The sequence below is a fragment of the Amblyomma mixtum genome, chromosome 8, assembly GCF_055824585.1.
Source record: "Amblyomma mixtum isolate Tamu chromosome 8, ASM5582458v1, whole genome shotgun sequence".
Classification (NCBI taxonomy): domain Eukaryota; kingdom Metazoa; phylum Arthropoda; class Arachnida; order Ixodida; family Ixodidae; genus Amblyomma; species Amblyomma mixtum.
The window spans coordinates 36,399,090-36,406,174 of record NC_143019.1 but is presented as its reverse complement, the minus strand read 5'-3'; positions in this window follow the sequence as shown (position 1 = coordinate 36,406,174).

The window sequence follows — 7,085 nt, the reverse complement described above, 5'->3', positions numbered from 1 at the left end:
TACTTTAGAGTTCTTGTATCCCACATGTGTCTCTTGTTGAAGAGGAAACAAAAGGGGACAGAAATATAGCCAGCAGAGTTTTTTGACTTTGAAGTCTGGTGTTTTGACGGGTGACGGAGGGCACTTGCTCGTGTTGGGTGTTGCCTGTTGTCGGTCGGTTCTTGGCAAGATGCAGCCCGATCAGTAAGAAAGCAGTAAGATTTATTTATAATTCCTATGGCCGCACCTCTATCACTAATCTTATTAAAAAGAGTGGCTTACCATCCGTTACTGATAGAAACCGTATCTGTCGTTTGAAATTCTTTTTCCAGTTAATTCATGGGCAATACAACATTGACATCTCGAAAATTGTTAGTTACTCTAGTGGTTATGCAACACGCCTGAGACATTCTCTTTCCGTAAAACCTTTATCCAGAAGAACGAACTGCTACAAATATTCCTATTTTCCGAGAACCATTACCGAATGGAACAACCTTGCTGGTCATATAGTCGAAGAGAATAATTTGTCCCATTTTGAGGAGATGCTGCAACAAGTGAAGAAATTTTGAATGTTCGGTTGATGAGTAATTTGTTTAGATTTACTGAATTATATGCTTGGCTCTATGACTGCAGTATATATATTCTGAGGTTGTGAATTTGATACAGTACAGTGTGATGTACTAATTTCGTTGCTGTGACGCCTTGTCTGCTGTATTTCCTTTTCATTGTCCTTGGGTATTACACAAATCATGTACCCACCTGCGTTGGTCTTGTAGTTCAAGACCGCAGTATTTATAAATAAATAAAAAATAAATAAATAAAAATCCACGACCGATGCTGAGAAGCAAGCTCTTCCGAAGGACCGAGTAAAGCTGATCCCGGCACCTGGACGACTAAGCTGCGGAGCAGTGATCCTGTCCTGACGAGCGGGACCCGTTCTCGGAAAGGAGCCTGGAGCTACCTGCGGCTGAATACCGGACGAGAACTTGGAGGAGCCTGGCGTACGAGCGCGCCCCGCATCCGAGCCACGCGGAAGTAGCTCGTCTTCGTGGCGCATTGTTTGGCGGCGGTGGTGCTGTAATGCCGGAGCTCCCATTTCGCTAGCTAGCTTCTCTGAAAACAAGCGCTGCGCGCCCGCCGGCGCTCAAAGCAGGCCCAGACTCTCGGACATGTCGCGACGTGCAGCGTGACTCATCCCGACACCGCGGCGCCGACACGGACCCTTCCTCCTCCCCTCCTCTCCGTCGGTGCGAACTCCTCCGACGCTCGCCGGCTCTCGACCATTGGTCTAATTTGAACGGTGGCCAGTGCCGTGACCTGATTGGAGGATTTGAACGGCTGGCTGCCGTAACCGTTACCAGCGGCTTTAAAAGCGGAGCCGCGCTGAGCCCGAGCAGCAGACGGGCAGCAGAAGAGCCACCACGCCGGAGCTCCGCTCGCCGCCGGGGCCGCCCTTCGTCTTTGTGCTAGCCCGTGGTGCTCTTGACCCTTGTATCATGTAAAAGCCCTTGTACATACTGTACATAAAAGTCGTTTGACTCACCGTCGCCTCGACCGTTTCCTGGCTCGGACACCCAGTCTTAACAAGGCCCAAGTGACCATTACAGGGTAGGGCGTGGTGAATATACAGACACTAGATTATAAAGAGGACAACAAAACCTATGCGTTCTAGCATGCATTTACAGATTAGTTTATCTAGAAAAGGCGCTAGCGTTGGAACAGCAATCAATAGACATCAAACAATGAGACGTACAGTACCCGTCAAAAGTGTACAGCCCAAGGGGCTCGCTTCTAAGCTGTTTAGTGGGACTCCCTAGAATATCTACATTTAAAGCTTGGGAGGATTGAGGACTCGAAGCCATGTATTGTTAAAGAGATTACAGTCGCTAAGTATGCGTAACCAAGCATGCTGACGACCTCGGAAGCAAACCCGAAGTACTTTTGACGGTGGGTGTACAAGAACAGATTACAGATGTGGAACAGTAGGTACGACTCGAAATTTCAGTTAAAGGGAAACTGCATAGGTTTTAAAAATCAACGAGCTTCAGAGGGTCGAATGTGTGAAACTTGCAGGTAAAGCATGCGAAGTCTTTTTGGGCTAGCACTTGAAATAGTGAAGTAATCGCCCATTAAAATCCGGACGCCATTCAAGCTTCTCCGCAACGCACAACGCCAAGTGTGGGGCGCATGATGACGTCATCGAAGGTATCGGTACATTTCCAACCCACAAACGCCTGCTTTGAAGAAAAAAACCAACGCCACCGAAGGCAAACCCTGCCGAGAGTTGTTTGGCAGCGTCTAACGAGTCAGGGCAGGGTGTGGCTGACGACAGCGGTAATTTGAAATCATACCTTCCGTGACGTCACGCTAAATTTCTCTGCACTCCTCTGGTGCATTGAGGAGAAGCGCTAACTTCAATCGTCGATTACGTGACTATTTTAAACGCTAGTGCAAAAACACTTGGCATGATTTATCTACAGCCTATATAGATTTGAATAATCGAATATCGCGAAATTCTCAAAAAAGTGCTGCAGCTGCCCTTTAATAGTTCGTTATACGTTTTCTAAAAGTAGTACATACCGGTTGTTTCAGCGAGCACTTTCAAAAGTTTTCAAACACTGGCTTTCTGGGTAAAAATATGGTTTTGCGGCATAGCGTTACCACTGTTGGCGAGCACTAGAAAACCGATGAATCGCCATAAATAGTAAGCTGGCTAAGTAATTTTTAATAAATTTCTTTTTAACTGGTATCGTTAGGCGCCTAGTTGCAAACAGAGATTTGTTCCCTTACGGCGCGGTTCAGGTGTCCACCGAGATATGTGAGACAGATACTGCACCATTTCCTTTCCGCAAAAAACAATTTACCTTACCGTAAGGAATAGCCATATCAGCTGTTAGATTTTCGAAAACGCAATTTCCCTCGCAGCTGCCGCTCTACAAGATTTGGGTGCATCGTGCGAAAATGCATTCGCTTTTCGAAATCGTCCAGGCAAAGCAACCCCTCCAGTGCACGCAACTAGTAGAAAAAAATCAAATTTTGTCGACGCACAGCTCCAACGGTAATCATATTTTCGAAAATCTAACAACTGATATGGCTATTACTAACGACTGGCTATAAACCTCTAATTGCAACCAGGTGCCTAACTCTGTTAGTTAAGAAGATAGTTCTTGAAAATTAGTTAGCCAGCTTACTACTTAAGACGGTTCACCAGTTTTCTGGTGTCCGCCAACACTGGTATGCCACAATAGCCAAATTTTTACCCTAAAAAGCATATTTTTGCAAATTTTTGAAAGTGTTCGCCGAAACATCCTGCACATGTGTAAGACAGTGAAGCAACAAATAACAGAGTTAGGCCGCCGCGGTGGCTCAGTGGTTATGGTGCTCGGCTGCTGACCCGAAAGACGCGGGTTCGATCCCGGCCGCGGCGGCTAGAATTTCTTTGGAGGAGAAATTCTAGAGGCCCGTGTACTGTGCGATGTCAGTGCACGTTAAAGAACCCAGGTGGTCGAAATTTCCGGAGCCCTCCACTACGGCGTCTCTCATAGCCTTAGTCGCTTTGGGACGTTAAAACCCCATAAACCAAACCAAACCAAATAACAGAGTAGTCAAGAGTTTCACTGTACTGATGTTATTCCAGCGTTGCCTCCCAGATGGCGTGAGCGTAGCTTACCACGTCGATAGTCGCCACAGAAAACTCATCGCAGTCCTTGTAGAGCTGTATTTGGTTGGTATGGCTTAAATTTTCGGTGTGCTTGTAAGACAATGGGGAGCGCTGCATCGTCACGCCGACGATAGCGTGCTTTTTGCTGTGCGGATAAGATTTCTTTACCAGCTCTTTATGTCGGCTCTGTGAAGGCGAAAGATTGAACGAGGAGACAGAGCTTTAATTACTCTAGAAATTTCTGCTAAAACATGGGGAGATCGCGCAGCATTATAGAGTGGATCGTATACTGGTACTCCCGCCGGTCACGGAATCAAACAACAGACACAGGCAGTCGCGGGGAGGTGACTGCAAACCTATACGTATCCGCACTCGGTTATGGCAAACCATATGTTTCCGAAAGCCAGGAGCGATCGGTGTAACCTTTGTGCCGCAGGGGGAACCCTAGACCACATAATATGAGAATGCCCGTACTCTTCCGGTGGGGGGGGGGGGGGGGGGGGGGGGTGGCAGGTAAGAGAGAAACCAGAAAGCCCTTGCTGCGCAACTCAGACCCTCAGCTCGAGCTTCTGCTCGTCCAACGTTCTGAAGAGGCCGACGGGACCCGATACATCCTGGCCAGCATCTAAAAAGGCACTCCCTGCCCCGCCAGCCGCGTGCCACGGAAGGGGGGGGGGGAGCTGCCCTTTTCTTTTGGATAATAAAAGTTGTCACTATTACTACTACCCGCCTAAATCCTCTTCTTTCTCTTAAGAGTAAGCAGCTGCTGTCGTAACTATAATGTGGAAATATAGCTGCACTCGCACGGAAGAAAAAAAAGGAGCCCAACGCCGAGGCAGGGTATGAGTATCGAGCGTTAGCAATATCGAACGAATATTGCGTGATAAGCCGTCTTCGCTATACAAGGTAGAGTGAGTGAGTAGAAACTTTATTGATTTCTAAGATTTAGCCTGCGGTGGAGGTCTTCTTCAAGTCTTCTCTTCAAGTCTTGAGGTTGCCTCCTTAGCCCTGGGTGGTCCCCTAGTCCAGGGCTCCACTGAGTCTGGCCACCTCGCTTGCGTGTGCTATGAGTGCCCTTTGGGCCTCTAGCTCGCAGCTGGTGAGCCGGCTCTCCCATTGCTCCGCACTTGGTGTGTCGTGTTTGTGGAACGATATGTTTCTGTCGCATTCCCATGTTATGTGGTATAGTGTTGGCCTCGCTTCGCACCAAGGGCATGTGGCGCGGTACTGTGTCGGGAACATCTTGCTTAGTATATATAAGTTGGGGAAGGAGCCTGTCTGTAGCTTCCGCCATTTTGCGGCTTCTTCCTTGCTTAGCTCTTTGTGTGGTGGGGGGTATTTGTATCTTAGCCCCCTGTATAAACTTAGTGTTTCAGAGTACCCAGCCCCTAGGCAAAAATTTCTTGCTATAGCCGGATATCAACTTTTTTTTACGCCAAAGATACAGTGCAAGAAGACAAATCGTTTGGTGCCACTTCGAATGTCCTACGTCAATTAGTTTGGCCGTAATGGACGTTTCAAGTTTCAAGAAGTCACGGTTTGGGGAACCAAAGGTCGTCGATCCAAATCCTTATGATAAGCTAGGCTGATATTCGATTAGTAATCTTACGCTCCGTAATGCGCTGAATCGTTTGATACCACTCCGAACATTCTACTCCAATTAGATGATCCACACTCTGTGTACGAGTGGTACCTTCCACTGGCCCCACTTGATGACCTTGCGTTTTTTACTAAAGCGACTTTGAGTAAAGGGTATCAGAGCGACTGCTCTAAAATTACCTTCATTTGTAGCAGGCATTTTCCATTTCTACTGCGAAAAGCACAGAGCAAACATGGTGCCAACGAGCAGGTATGAAATGAAAATACATCTGGCAGTCTTACGGTCTGGGAAGTTATCTGGCGCAACCTAGAAACCCCTGGCTGGAGCCTCATTAACGCATAACACAACCCATGAGTGGCTACCCCTGACGCCTGAACTCCTAGGTGAACGTCACAAGGGTTCCAAAGCGAGAACATCACTCCTTGAGCAGCCCTGCTCTCGAGACTTTCATTTCTATCCGTCGAGGTCTGTTGCTGTAGACAAGACCGGGTGCAAAATATTTAAGGTCAGGACATAAGTATCCCAATGCATGTTCAGCACTAATGAAAACTTTCTGAAAATGAACTACTTGGTGTCCAGAGCATAAAGGCTCGCAAAACCCTCATCCACACTGAATTACGCAGTTTGAAGACCGTCTGGTCATGATGGTGCATGACGAAAAATACAACAGCGCAGGCCAAAATACGTTTCGTGACGTTTCGGATCAGACACAGGATTCCTGTGTACTATGAAACATATAATTGTCCTTATGGTCAGTCTCAATTAATTAATGCGAAAGCATTTCTACCCCATGTCGGCTGGGTTGTGTCACCAAAACGTGTCCGCAGCAGTTATGAAGTTCTCAGAAGAGGTAGCATGAAACGAGTAGTTGTGAGCGAAAGAGGATGGTGCGACTATGCTCCTCAAAAAAATTATATCGACAGAATGATTAGTTAGTTGATTAGAACCAAAAATGTCGAAACATCGTTCAAATAGCGCGGACGTCGATATAGTGAGCGGAGGCGAAAATAACCGACGACGGCAAAATAGTGCAAAAATAGGCAAAGGAGTGAAAATAAAGTTTGAAATTACCTGCAATGTATTTGACGAGTGAGAATTAACCGAACAAAAGTTTCATTGAGACATTTTTTAGCTAATTAATTATCCGCAAAAACTATTGGATGGTTGAATAGGATGGACGGAGGTATAGTAATTAACCGGAAAAACAACCACCGTGCTAATTTTCAAAAACCAGAAAGGTTTATTGAGGAAAGGATATTATAATTACGCTAATTCATTAGCCAATTTAATTAACAAACAAAAATAAAATGATAAAGAGGGGCAAAAAGAGGTGGCGAGGGGCGAGGAGGTGTTATTGTTTTCGCATTCTCCAATGGGGGTCGCCGCCACGATGTCTAATTTTTTTTTTGTGTGTTTTCTCAGTATCGCTTTCATGTGCACAGCACAGTATGTGATCCCATGAAGTAACCTGGAGATTGACAGAAAGAAAGACAGGTACGGAAGCTGCCAAAATAACTTTTTTTTACCTACAGCTCTTTAGCACTGCTTTTCAACAGCAGCGATAAGCGGAGGCACCCCGGTCTCCGTGCGTCGTAGCTTATTGACCGCTATCGGTGGTCCACCAAATGGGTATAGTCTTATCTCCTATTTGCTCGATATTGCTTCGCATCGAAGATTTCCGACACGACACGCAAAGAAAATTTTAAGGCAGTATCAGAGTTCCAGTTTCCTGCTCTAACAATGTAACAGAGTATGTACTACTTTGTTTCACGTACGGGACGGCTCGTTTCTTTACATGAAGTGTTTCTATTTTACTTCTTGTCTTATCAAAATGTGGAACTATGG